Source organism: Spermophilus citellus (assembly GCF_964194105.1).
Source record: "Spermophilus citellus genome assembly, chromosome: 10".
Taxonomy (NCBI): domain Eukaryota; kingdom Metazoa; phylum Chordata; class Mammalia; order Rodentia; family Sciuridae; genus Spermophilus; species Spermophilus citellus.
The window spans coordinates 28,920,950-28,936,120 of record NC_138197.1 but is presented as its reverse complement, the minus strand read 5'-3'; positions in this window follow the sequence as shown (position 1 = coordinate 28,936,120).

Genomic DNA, 15,171 nt, shown 5'->3' with positions numbered 1-15,171 from the left:
CCTATGATGGAGACGTTACTGCTGTGCAAAGCAGCTCAGTCTGTTGGTGGGCAGTAGAAGTTGTTAGAAATGGAGCTGAAACCAGATTCCTTCTGGACTCTCCCTTGTCGTAGTTGAAACTTCTAGAACAACACAAAGCTAAATGCACTCCCTTTCTCATTTGACAGCTTTTCAAGAATTTGAAGACTGCAATCAGAGCTCTCTAAGTCTACCTTTGTCGAGAGTAAAGATCCTTGGGTTTTGGAACAGTTCCTCTGTAAGATCTTTCACCAACCTGGTTGGCCTTCTGGGATTGCTTATTGCTTTGTCCATGTCCACTTTAAGATCTACATAAATGTTCAAGAGTAAAACAGAATAAAACACACTGGTATGACAGTGTAATGTGTAACTATTAAAACTGAATTTTCAAAGAATATATAATGACTCGGGGGGAAGTAATTCAGGATGGAATGTGATTTTTTTTAAGGTAGAACATGAGTTCTACACACACCCCTCCATGTACCTCCATGGGGCACAGAAAAAAGATTTGAAGGACACATACCAAAATGGTAACAGCAGCTGTCTCTAAATGGTGAAAGTGAGATCATTTTTACTTTCTTCTTTATACCTTTCTATACTTCTAAGTTTCCAATGATGGATATATTTTTGCCTTTAAATAAAAAACAAATTGCAAAGGCACACAAAATTTGCAGTGCAGAAGACACCTGATGCATATGATAAACCCTGGTGCCTGGCTATGGGCAGGCCAGCAACGCTGCCAGGCCTGGCTCTGCCTGTTATATTGCCCTGCCAGCTGCCCGCCAACCATTGGTGTTTTGTTAGCCATGTCAAAAATGTTTGGTCATATGGAGTTGTTTATTAACTAAAATATTCAAGATTTTCTTCACACAATCTACAGTCAATAATTTGAATAACTGAGTTTTCTTTTTTTTTTAAAAGCAGAAAGAAGTTTTGTTCTCCCTCATTAAATTCCATTGTGTTTGTCTTGGCTTTTTGTCCAGGCAAACCATATCCCGTTTCCATCATGCAGTATATTACTTATACTTCTTTATTTTGTGTCAGTCCACACTTATATTTTGTCCTTATTTTTCACGTCATTGAAAGCAGGACGGGGCCAGAAAGGCAGTCCAGTGGCATCCTGCTCTATACCTGTTCTTGGTTTGAGTGGGCTCCCTCAGTCAGTGCTTTCTGGGTACAATGGTTTTCCCAGCAAGGCCTTCACCCAGCTGTAGCTCATTCAGTCCCTATCTATTCATCTTATGAAATATTTTGTCAAGAGCCTTTTTGAAGGCTTCACTACCTCTGGGACGATGTTTTGAGTTTGGGTCATCTTTCCAAAAAGAGAAAATGTGAAATGAGGATAGTGTGACAAGGTTTGTTCTACATGGCTTGTACTGTCTCCTTGAGATCACCACTTCCTTTCTCAAAGGATTAGAATCTAACTCTTTAATAATGTAGGTTAGATTTTGCTGGGGATCCAAGTTAAATTCAACAGTTACAAAGTTTCCCAAACCTATATATTCCACCTTTTGACAACTCGGACAGTTACCCTAAGCCTTTGGCATGACTCCTGAGATTCCTGAAAGATTACTGACAATGGCTCTGTGATTAAATCTACAAGTTCTTCCAGTCCCCAGGGATGTAATTTGTCAGGGCCTGGAGACCTGAGCTTATTTAGAGAGGCCAGGTATTCATTTTCTGAGGAGCTTCACACCTAGGGCTGCAATTTCCTCTCACTATGTTTACACTATCCTTTCCTCTTTGAAGATCATTCTTGAAGATAGAGAAGATGGAAGCTAAGTAGGAGTTGAGTAACTCTGCTTTGTATCTGTCATCTGCTAGCATTACACCATCTGCCCCAAGCACTGGCCCTGGCCCTTCCCTATGTTTCTTGCTCAGAATGTACTTGTACAAAGCTCTTTTTTGCTGTTCCTGAGCATTTTTTTGCAAGTCTCGGCTCATTCTGAGTTCCAGCCTTGCTAACATGATGGCTATGTGTGACACTTTGCCTTTCTTCCCCAGTTATGTGCCCCTCCTTCCCTTTTGTAAAGTTTCTTTGAACACCTGAGAGTGCTGGAGGGCTTCCTCTGCTGGCTCAGGGTCTCCTCTTTGCTTCCTACTCAGGATCACCAGAGTCTGGGTTGTCAGAATTTGATTTTGGAAAGAATGCTGCTTAGTACATCCTCTATGCTCTTATCCTTTGAAAAACACAGCAGAACAAATACAACTTTTTAGACTGGTTTCATGTCATTGCTGCGAATGAGGTCTGATTAACAACTGGTACAAATAGCACTGTGCATTTTAGGCACATCATGGTAGATTTTCCTAGAAAAACATACGACAAATGATGAGAAGTGTTGCTTAATTTGTTGTAAATAAGAATGTGAAGGAACAGTTCTTTCCAGTTGATTGTGTAACAGCAACAGGGAAGAGGGCAGAGATTTGAGAAAGAGGGGGACTGAATATTGAGTACCAACGACATTGTTTTCTTTGATCTTGATACCAATCCTGGAAGCACTGTCCAGATTTTAGAGATGGGAAAAAAATGAAGCAGAGGTTAAGTAACTTGAAATAACTTTGTTTGTGATCCAGTAGGTAGAGCCAAGAGGGAAACGCATGCAGCATGACGGAACTGTTCGTTCTCTTTTTTCCTATAATACAGGTTGTAGGTAAGCAGCTCCCATGACTACTAGATCCAGAGATGTGGACCATATGGCATCAATTGCCAGTGTTTATAATTCAGATTACCTCAAAGCCTAGATGTCCATCTTTTTTTTTTTTAATCTCCAAACCCGCATTTCTCTAATGGTCCCTATTGGCCAAGCTGAGTAGTGGTGGTCCCCTTAGAGAAAGCATAACCTAGAGATTATGCTAATCATCCCTACTCTTCCCCCATTGCTTGGTTCTGAGTAATATTTGAATCTGCAGGGCCCAAAGCCATGTGGTAGCTCCATTGTTTTTCCTGAGTTCCAAGAGAAAGCTTTCTGCCATATGGAAAGAAAGGGAGAAGAGGTTGTGCAGATCACAGTTTTGTCATTCCCCCAAAAAAGAGCTTCCCAGAAATTTAAGAGGTTCTAAAAAGAGTGGGCTTGATTTATTCAACTCATCCCCCTATTTTCAATAGTGTACCCATGTTCTGCACAATGTTTCTCAAACTACAGACTCAGACAAGAATATCATAGAGATTTCAAAAACTCTGCAAATGGATTCTGGCAATGCAGAGATACCAGTGCACACAGACATCTCAGAGACACCTGAGGAAACAAGTTCAAAGGAAAGAGTTGTCTTTAGAATAGCAAATTAGAGGAAATCTGAAAAATCATTGTGAAGAGAGAAATCCATTCATCTGTTCATTCTGTGACTTACTGAATATCTATTTGTTTTGCATCCACTATATGTCAGGCACAATTAGGCAATAGGAATTTGGGCAATTTGGTAGTTTGGGCAATGAGAATTCAGAAGTAAACAAGACAAAGATCTCTGCTTTCATAGAGCTTACATTTTAGTAAAGAGAGACAGACTAGGAAAAAACAAACAAGACAGGTGCAGTGGTGCACACCTATAAAACCAGTGGCTTTAGAGGCTGAGGCAGGAGGATAATGAGTTTACACCAGCCTCAGCATTTTAGTGAGACCCTAAGAAACTCAGTGAGACTTTGTCTCTAAATAAAATATTTTAAAAGGCTGTGGATGTGGCTCAGTGTTTAAGCACCCCTGGGTTCAATCCCTAGTACCAAAAAGAAAAGAGAAAAAAGGAAAAAACCCCAAACAAGTTAATACATATAATGTTGGTTCATGAGAAGGTTGTAGGAAAAAGTCAAGCAAGGGAAGGGAGTTAGGGAGCTGGAGGCTGGGAGAGATTATTTAAATAAGGTAATCAGAGCCTCTTCCTTAAGATGGTGATCCTTGAACATAGACCTGATGAAGTGAGAGGGAGGAAGCAAGCCGTGTAAATATTTGGGGAAGAACATTCCAGGCAGTGGAAAAGGCAAGTACATAGCCCCTGAGGTGGGACTATGCCCAACATTTTTTTTTTTAAAGAGAGAGAGAGAGAATTTTAATATTTATTTTTTAAGTTTTTGGCGGACACAACATCTTTGTATGTGGTGCTGAGGATCGAACCCGGGCTGCACGCGTGCCAGGCGAGCGCGCTACCGCTTGAGCCACATCCCCAGCCCCTATGCCCAACATTTTTGAGATCCGGAAGGACCATTGGCTGGAGAGCAGGAGGCCAGGGAGGGAGCAGGTAAAAATGAGGCTGACAGGTATCAGGAGCTCAGACTACAGAGGGGCTTGTAGGTCATTAAGCAAACTCACTCATTTTTTTCTAATAGTCACAGAAAACAGGAAAGTGGTATCAATCAACTTATATTTGAAGAGGATCACTCTGGGAGCTCTGTTGAAAATAGAATGTAGGTAGCAAGGTAGAAGCAGGAAAACTGGTTGGGAGGTGATTGCTTTGTGGCTGGACTAGGGAAGAAACATTGCAGTGGTGAGATGTGATTATAGGGTCATGAATTTTGAAGGTAAGTGAACAGGGCTTGTACAGGAAAGGAAGAAGGAAGAGAGAAAAGGTAGAAGGAAGAGGGAAGGAGAGAGATAGAGAGAGACCAAGGTTTCAAGGATGCATTAACTGAGATGGAAAAAGGTTGTGGGAGGAGCAGGTTTTGGTATCAACACAAAGAGTTTAGTTTTGGATAGATTCAGATACCTACCAGATATTCAAGTGCAGATTGTGAGTGCAATGGGTACATACATGTCAATTATAAACATGGGCACCCACAAGCGTATTACCTCCAGGTAACACTAGAGACTGGATATAATCAGTAAAGAGGAAATCATAATTAGAAAAGAGGAGAAGTCCAAGGCCTTTTTCTGGACATTTTAATATTAAGAATAGTTAATATTCTTAACTATTCTTAATATTAAAGAAGTAGGATAGAGCCGAATGCTGAGGCATGAGTCTGTAATCCTGGGACTCAAGAGGCTGAGACAGGAGGATCACAAGTTGGAGGCCAGGTTGGGCAACTTCGTGAGACCTTGTCTCAAAATAAAAAATAAGAAAAGGGCTGAGGCTTTAGCTCAGTGGTAGAACATCCCTTGGATCAATCCCCAATACAGGAAAAAAAAAATAAAGAAGGAGAAAAAAAAGAAGAGTATAATATGGAACCAGCAAAGGAAGTTGAAAAGGAAATGTCCAAGAAGGAAAGAGTGAACCCAAGAGGAACGGCTTCCAAGAAGCCAAGAGAAAAAATATACATTAAAGTAGTATAGAATAGGGATGGGAACTGGAGGAGAAAGAGGAGTTAAAACGTGATTGCCTGTTTATTTTAAAGACTAGATCATGTCTGAATGTTCATGGGACAGATCCCAATCAGAGAGGAGAATCCATGACTTGGGAGAGAGGAAAGAGTTGCTAGGACAATGCCTAGATGAATTTGAGGGGTAGGATGGGAAGCGGGTCTTTGCAAGGAAGAGGCCCAGTTTACCCAGAGTAATGGTATAAAACACAGTAATGTTTTATAGCATTACAGACAGGTCATTGAGTGATCTATGTAGGATACCTACTGTTGGGGACCTGTGTTGGGGGGAATTGGAGTAGAGGAAACAGCAAAGACAGAGCATAGCTTTATGAATTCCAACTCTACTGTTTTCCACAAAGAAATGAAGACAACTGAGCCCTCAAGAAATTACAGGATGTGGAATACTTCCTGAGGAGAAGACCCATTGCTGGACCACCTGTCTCAGAGCGGTCCGTGGAGAGTCTTAGAAATAGCACCAGATTTGGAAAGAAGAAGGTTGTTGGCTTTTGAGAAAGCATATAGAAGAGTTTGGGCAGATGCCCAATCACAGGGACTTAAGATGTGATTAAAGGAAGTGGAAACAGATTACACATTGCAACAGTATTCCTAAAACACCAAACAAACGCATTAGCAGCCTGAAGGATCCAGAAAACACTTCTGAGGGAGTTCAAGGATGCCATTAGGAGGGACCCTTGGAGAAGGTGAGATCACAGAGAGGAAGTGACAAGAGACCCAGAAGCTAGATGGGCATATGTAGTTCTGATCTGTTGAGGCTCTTCTTGTGGCACAGCTGGAAGCTCCACATGGCAGGTAGAAGGACATTTCTAGACCTCTCATTTGTCCCACAGCATCTTGGAAAGACTACACACAAGAAATGGGAAAATGAGAGGGACTGTGTCTGAAAATCCCCGCATCTTCACACCTGTCAGGGTGGGAGCTTTCCTGGCTTGCAAGAGACTGAAGCACAACGTACAGATGCAGAATTTTCGGTTGTTTTCCTTATTCCCTTTCTGATTTACTTTCTCTACATGTTTCCCAAGTCTGGATGCAACTGTGTGACTCTGAGAGTTGTGCCAATGTGGTTCTAGTCAGTGCAAGAGTCTAGGTCTCCTCTCTGGGCTGCTGGCTTTAGGGCTGGACCCTGAAGCATTTGGGGCATCATAGAGCATTGGGCTCCGTGCTCTAAAACACCCCCCTAGTGCCATCTGATAAAAGCCTTTATGAACAACAAGAACCCAAAACCATGCACAGTAGAAAAAAAGTGGCTTCATGCCCCCATTCCTACTGTTTATTCCTCTTATCTTCTTAGATAAGGTCATATGAAGCCTTCAAAGCTAAAGTGCCAGTGAAAATTTTTCCTCTGGAAAGAACTTGATTTTTTATTTTATGTTTTAAGAGTATGTTATTTATTAATACATTAACAGATCTATTATTAATAGATGAATTATTATTAATGGATGAATTTGAGGAGTGGGATAGAAAGGAGGGCTTTGCAATCTATTATTAATAGATGTATTAATGTGTTAATAAAGCCTTAAGGCTCACAAAATAAGGTTTTTTTAAAAAAAAATCACCTCTCCACGTAAGGAAGGCAAAAGTCATTGTAGAGTACCTGAAATATAGCAGTCATTGAGCCACATGCTTAACAAGGATTATCAGATTTAATCTCCAAAACAAACTGATAAAGTGAGTGTCTGGATTTTATAGACACAGATAGGAAGCCTCTGAAGCATTTGTGATCTAAGACCAAGACCTGAAAAGTGGCCAAGCCGGAGTCTCATTCCTATCTTGCTCTCTTAAATCCATGTTGCTCTACAATTGAAATTACCTGATGATATTTAATAAGCATCTGTTTTATTTTTTAAACCATAACTGCTCAGCTTTCCATCACTATAACCAATACCAGAGACAATCAACTTAGAAAGAGGAAACGTTTATTTTGGGTCACAGTCTTAGAGGTTTTGGTACATGATGGATTGGCCCCTGTTGCTTTGGGCCTGTGAAGATACATTATAACAAGAGCACATAGCAGAGCAAAATTCTCACTTCATTGATAGGGAGTAAAAAAAGAGAAAGAAGAAGAGAATGAGGTCCCACAATCTCCCTCAGTGACCTGAAGACCTCCCACGAGGTCTCACCTCTTAAAGATTTCACCACCTCTGTGGGCCACGTCTCGAACACATGGACTTTAAAGGATACTTAAGGTCCAAACTATTAGCACTACCTAATTGTCACAGTCACGATAAGGTATATCCCAGCCTGAGAAAAACCCATAAGAAGCACTCTAAGTCCTCCCTTTCTGCTTGCACTAATAACACATCAATCCAGGGAATCTTGGACCACTTTTGAAATCCTCCAGCCTGACTGAGAACTTCTGTGGATGGAAGGAAGCTGAGGTGAAGAAATTGAGGCTCAGCCTCTGACTGCATGTAGGGAGCAATTCTGAGACTAAGAAAGTAGGTCTGAGCCCTGCTTCTGAACGCGAGTCCTACCAGGCCCTTTCTGAGAAGTGTGACCTTGGACAAGTGACTACATTTTTGTGGGCCTCAACTCCTGAGGTTAAAAAAGGGGTGGTCCCACCTCTGCTGCCCAGCCTCATGGGAATCACAACCCTGAGGGATTCAGCTGGGAAGTGAGAAAAAAGACCCTCCCCAGCTTCTGGAGGTGACAAAGTAGAAGGAGAAGAGAAGAGACTGGTGGGGAAACCATGGTCCAGTCATGGGCTGGCCAGGCACTGGTAACCAGAGCAAGGCAGGGTGTCATGGGTTCAGACATGTGAAGGATGTGATTGGCTTCCAAGGGATAAAATTTCCCAGGGAAATTACTTTCCTTGACAAGGTTAGACAGTGCTCTTTGGGGAGGTATGGTTTAGGTGTTATAATTTCTGGATGATTGATGCTTAAGATGGGGCTAAGGGTTGGGAGCTGATATTCCCATGCCTGATGATGGATGTGGCAGTCTAGGTGGCTGGGCTGTTTCTTCACACACTTTTACAAGTTCCAGTGTTATCATGACATTTAACAGTTATAAACACTCCTATTTGTTCGGAGCTTACTAAACACCAGCTTTATTTATATTTGCCTGGGAAATTTGTGCTTATCACCTCCAACCAGTATAATGAAAAGTCCAAATACATACCACTGTATGGACCTTGGACTAACCTGGTATTTTTCAGTTTCTCACTCTAAGGTCCACATCTTTGGCCTTTTGGCCTCTTTTCATGGCAATTGATAACTGCCTCAAAGGCAGAGGTAATGACCACAAAATAAGTCAGTGTGTCTCTTTTGGGGAAGTTTCCAGAATAGGAAGAAGGATGAGTATTTGCAAATGCCATGCAGGGCCCGCCCTTGCTCATGTCCCCCTGGCCACAGTGGACACACAGATCACCATGATAGCATTTCTGTTACCACAGAGTGTTATCCATTTATTTGTTTTTACCCCAACTGAACATTTTGTAAGCAAGACCCATGTATCTTTTATAAATCTCCACTGCATAGGAGATGCTCAGCACATGTTCAACAAATGAAAGGTTTTACTGTCTCAGCTGTTTCTGAAATACTTCACAATCTTATGCGCAACTGATTTCTGGAAAGACTTTATTTTTCTTGTGTTAAAGTCTTATCACAAGTCTTTTCTAATGCCCTAGTACTGTTATGACACTGATGTAATTCTAAGTGTTAAGATTATTTAATACAACTTAAAATTTCACAGATGTTTGGGGGGAGGACTAATTCTCCCTTTCTATTCACTAACATTTTTGTACAATTTGTGTTTGCTGGGAGATATGCCCGGTATGATGTAGGGTACACAAAAGTAGTTTTCCCATTGCTAATAAATGTAACTATTCCTCTTACTAGTAAAATATAAACCTGGCTTCAATCCAGAGATTTAGGCTGCTTTGGGACTAGGGTTATAACTCAGTCATGGAGCATTTGCTTATCATGCATGAGGCCCTGTGATCCTTAACCAGCACTGTCCCAAAAAAGAACCAAAGGAAGGAGGAGAAGGAGAAGGAGAAGGAAAGGGTTTAAGTTTCTTTGGCCAATATAGGAAAAGTTAGGTTAGAATAGGCACCAATGAGTTGAACTTGATCCTGAACATACTAGCAATTTTGCATATTCTACAACTTTCTTCAGATCCCACATCAATTGTATAATAGAATTCTTGTCTTGTCTTCAAAGGAGATGTTATTTTAGTATAAAGTTACCTGAGCAATGACTTGCCTTTCTATGAATCCTAAGATGAAAAAGAAATTTCCGTGTATTAGATAATTACTCAAATGTTCTGATTAGGGAAGAAACTGATAATAGCTTCAAATCCATGTCATTTTCTTTGAAAGTTTATTGAGCATCCCAGAATAGTGCTCAACATGCAGAAGGTAATAGGGTAGGGAGAAGCGACCCAAGCATTAAATCAATAGCAATACAATCCAACAGCACATTCACAATCAAATGCCACAAGGCATTCTTGTTATTTAAGTATCAAATGATCTGCAGGGAATGCATGGGAAATTTAGAAAAAGGAGGATCCTACCACATGAAATGGTTACAAAACAACTTTACAGAGGAGAATTTGTAACTTGATGGGGCCTGGAAGGGGAAGTGGGGTATGACTGAAAGATGTTTGGGCAGATTCTCCACTTTAGGTGGAAGATGACTTAGTAAAAAGCCAGAGGAGCATTCAGGAATGAAAACATAGGGATCAACTAGTTTTGTACCCTGATTGCCATTGTAAGGTGTTTGGATTCTAAATAAAAACATATGTTCAAAATTTTTAAAGACGATTTTATGATGAGGATACTGAAAGCTAGGATAAAGGAGAAAAGTCAGCAGGAAAATATTCAATTATATGAGACATTGAGGAGAGGCTGTCCATCAGACCTTGAAGTGACCTTCAATTTCATCTGATCCAAATGTCTTATTTCACAGATGGGGAAATTCAGGCTAAAATAAGACCCAAATCTGCCCATGCTCCCTCTGCTAGTAAATGGCAAAGCCAGAGCTAGAAACCAGAGTGGTGCTCTTTTCACCCCCCTTAATAAATTCAAATTTCCAGACTTAGACAAATCACATCCCAGGTTTGCTCAAAGAACTCCCAGAACCATTGTCAATAATCTTTGAAAAAGCATGGAGAATAGGAGAACTGTTAACAGACAAGAGAAGGACAAAGTTGTCCCCATTTTCAAAAGAGGGGAAAGGGGCATATTATAAAAACTATAAGCCAGTCAGCTTGACAATTATCCCTGGCAGAATTCTAGAACAGAATTTTAAAAAGCTATTTACTCCACAAACATTATTATAATAATAGAAACGAAGGGGGAAATAACCCACAATTTCGCCACTTTAGCCCATCAACTGAACAGATTATTAAGTAGACTCTTTGTACGTCTTTAGAAAAGCAGAGATCACTCAGAGCCAACCCCAAATCTGAGAAACAAAACATGTCTTCATTTATTCCTTTTTTGATAGGGATATGAGATTGGTGGAAAGAAGAAGCATCAAAACCATCCTTGCTTTCAGCATGAGCTTTGAGGAGATCTGTTATAATTACTCTGTGATAAGACCCACTGGCTGGTGGCCCATGGGGACAATCAGGACTGGGGTAAAAATTACACCTACAGAGAGAGATTTAATGTGCAGATCTGTCTGAAGAAAAGCTGTGGAGGTGAGCCATGGAGAGCTCCCTCGTACCCTTTCAGACTAGTGTCTAAGACTGTGTTAGAGAAGATGTTTGTCAGATTTTCCTATGACACAGACAAAGAGGGACAGTTAGTATAAAGGATGCTAGGCTATTAACAATAGAAACAAACACTTACTGAGCACTTACTGAGTGCCATGAATTGTTTAATATACTTTTCCCACAAAATTATACCATTGAACTTGAAACACCCGGTGGAAGAGTAATAGTATCTCCATTTTAGTGATGAGGAAATTGATATTTTAAGAAATCTAGTGTTTTGCCTAAGATGACACATGCTGCTTGTGAGGGGAGGAAAAGAATTCTGGACCCACATGTGTCTGGCATCAGAGCCAGACTAAAAGATTCTAAGTAATTTTGACAAAAACAGCTTAAATTCCTTTGATCTCATAGGGCCTAACACCTGCATTTTAATTCTAAAAATCAATTGCATATATGAAGATGTGGAAGATCTTGGAGATCACACCTATGCCCTGGAAGCTTTAGTTGACCACAAGCTCCAAAGAGAAAGTAGTGTGTGACACAATTGTATGTATAGTGAACCAAATTTTTGCTCCAAATTTTTGGATTTTATTTTTATTTTGGATTAAACCGAGGATTTTCACATCTAAGCACACATGCTCCACCACTGAGCTGCATCCCCAGCCCTAAGCATTGTGTTTAAAGAAAGGCAACTAACAGAGGCCTGTTGGATCTGTGATCAGAACATGTTTTATGATAAAATTACCACACTGTGGCTCTAAGGAAGAATAGTCTATCTCTTGAAACTACCCCATATGCTTCTCTAAGTCATTTTTCTGTTACTTTAAGAGTTTAAACAGACCAGATCACCCCCTATAATGTGGAGGAGATTACTTTGGGAGCAGAGAGGAAGTTAGAAGCCTTGTAAGCATTCCAAATCCCAAATTTTTAGATGTTAGCTTATCAGAACTTGGTTGGTGGTTATAGTTCAAATAGTGAATCTCATCAAACAACTCATCAAATAATCCTCAAATAATTCTACAAACATTAAAACAATCATCTTGTTAGGAAGTACGAAATTGACTTAACTGTAAGCTACCTGAATCCACCTTGGCATTAATTGGCAAAGACCATCCATATCATAATAAGAATTTAAAACTTATTAAATTTAAAACTTATTATCTTTTATTATAGCACTCAGTAACATTTCCTGACCTCTTATCTCTGCTTTGGACACTACTGAGTTAAGGGACTGATAGTTCCTGTTAAATATCTTTACTCTAAAATAGGCATTAGATCACTTTCATTAAGCCTTGATCATTCGGTTAATTGAGGCTAGAGTGGCAAAATTGGATGACTGCTGGGACAGAAAGCCCTTCCAAATTGTGCTTAACAAAAGCTGGTCTTGCTCATCTGGAAACAAAGGAATTCTCTGGCTTATTAGAAACTTTGTGCTCATGGTTTGTTTTTATTTATGTTTTGTTTTTAATTTTAATCAGAGCGGTTGCCTGTGCAACACCGCCATCTTGTGTTGGAAATGACTGCACTGTCCAGTCATGGAGGGGAAAAAAAAATTGCAGTTTGGGACAATGCAAGGGACCACTCCTCCTTTCTGCATTCTGTAATATTTAGAATGGAAGAAATCCCCACAGATCGAATTCTGAATGCCCCTGTGTCGCCTAGGCAAGATTTCTCTAAGATCCCTTGAGAGGTAGAGATTGTTCGTCCCCAGAACAAGCGTAAACCTAGAAGACTAGGTGGATTTTATATATATATAAAAGAGATTCTCCCAGGACACATGAAAATGAAAGACACCGCAAGAAGCTATACCCTTTCTATTTTATTTTACTTTAACTTTTTTAGAACCCCTGGCATGTTAAGGCTGGCAAAACATGTGACTGGAGAACTGGAGATGCTTAGAAGTTGCTTTAGGGAGTGAAATGAAAGGATGAGATCAGAAAATGCATTAAATGCCCACAACACAAGATGAGAAACTTAATTTTTTAGGGCAATGCCTTTTGAGAAATGGTTATCACACAAATCTTGTTCAACCCTGTACCATGATAAGACTTGGACTTAAAGTCATTCCATATATAATCCACTGGGTTTTGAAGAGTAGGATATTATATACATTCCTGTTCCAGATACAGGATTATTTAGGATTTGAGATAATGTTAACAATCTTCTACCAAATAAAAATATTATAAGTTCGAGACAAGCATTATCTCAAGTTCTCCCTGTAGACAAAGGTATTTGGATTGGATGATCGCTGAGATCATTTCTTTTTTTTTTTTTTCTCCGAGTTCTTACTCTGTTATCTGGGTCCATCCACAGTATCCACAAGGAGTGCCTCTGGTTTAGGGTGATCTGGCCCTAAGAGCCCAGGGGTTAGCAGAGTAAGAACCTCCATCTCACTTTAGTTGCACCAAAGCAAGGGATCTGGTCATTCATTTTTTTGAGCTCCTTCTTACACCTAGGGTTCTTCAGATGGCTTGTGTATTTACTCTATATTGTTCTTAAGTTCTACATGTAGGATGGTTTAATCTCCTTCAGGATATGGAAAATTTCTCAAAGACAGGACTGGATCTTTTGCTTCCCACCTTTCAGGGCATCTTGTTGCAGATGTATCTGAGCTTTGCATCTGATTGTATCTCAATATGATATTAAATTATGGACTTCAAGAGATGGCAGCAAACTTAGAGAAAACCTGATCCAATTATCTCACTTTTTAAAGATGGGAAATTGGGTATCCAAAATGGGATGAGATTTATTCAATATCATGCAGTTAATTATGGCCAGAAACTCCTGGGGTTCCTGGTTTAACCATGAACAGTGCATCTCTCTCTCCTCACTGTGGCAGAGAATATGTGTCCTCCTCATTCTAACCTAAAGCATCTAGCCACCTGCTTTAAAAATCTTACGTAAGTGAAGTCTTTGTACTCCATAATAAACATATTTGTTTTAACATAAAAACAATGTTAGAATTTTTTTACTTTTTATCTTTTTTTTTTTTCTTTTTGCTACTGGGAACTGAGCACAGGAGTGCTCTACTGATGAACTACATCCCCATTCCTTTTTATTTGTTATTATAACAGGGTCTCGCTGAGTTACTGAGGCTGGCCTCAATATTGCCTCAGTTGCCAAGTAGCTGGGATTATAGGTGTGTACCACCACGCCCAGAGAAAACTTTTTTTCTAATATGGAAAATGGGTACTGAAGGTATAATGGGAAAGAGTCATTTATTTTTCTTGGCCTAATGGTGTAATCTTGCAGTCAATAAAAGGTAATTCTGGGTGGAGCACTTGGGGCTTAGCAAAGATGAACATCTTTCAGAGTATGGTTCTGCACCCCCTGAAGCTATGTGAAGGAGGATAGGGGTAAGAGGCAGGGCAAATAGGGTAGGAGAAAGTCAAGATTCTTTTTAAAAAAATAAATTGTCTTAACAGCTTCATTGAGGTAAAATTCACATATCTTCCAATGCATCCATTTAAAGTATGCAGTTCACTGGTTTTCAGTATAAACATGCAGTGTCTTAAGAAAACAAGTTAGAGAACATAAAGATTTGTTACGAAGACCCCACCACCACTTAATATCTTTTGGATTGGAAGAAACGGCAATACCTACTTTTAAAATTCAACTGATGTGAACTAAGTGATCTGTAGAGCATTATTAATTCACAGAAGCACCTCCCAACCCCACAAACTGAACCAAAGCTCTGCCTGTAGACCTTAGCTTGGTTTGCTAGGCAGATGCAATGGACTCCAGAAATTAAATTGCAGAAAAGAGAAGTTCTTGAGTTGGGGGTTGGGGAAAGGAAGAAAAGGCCAGGGAAAGTGTCACAGGTGATTTTTAAAAACACTATAAATTTGGGCTGGGGATATAGCTCAGTTGGTAGAGTGCTTGCCCTGGGTTCAGACCCTAGAACTACACACACACACTCAAAAAAAAAAAAACCCACCAGAAATTTATCCTAGGAGGGCACCTCAGTCTAAATGAGGTTGAGCAATCAGGGCTGGTATCAGAAGTATATGACATTGAGAGATGACACAAGGTGGCAGCCACCAAAGGCTTCTTCACCTTAGGTGAGATGATTTCTCTCTCTGTGCCTCAGTTCCTTTGCCTGTAAAATGGGGTTAATAAAGAGTAGCTACCTCATAGGATGTTCGGGAGAATTATATTTGTTAATATGTATGCATACATGTGTATGTGTG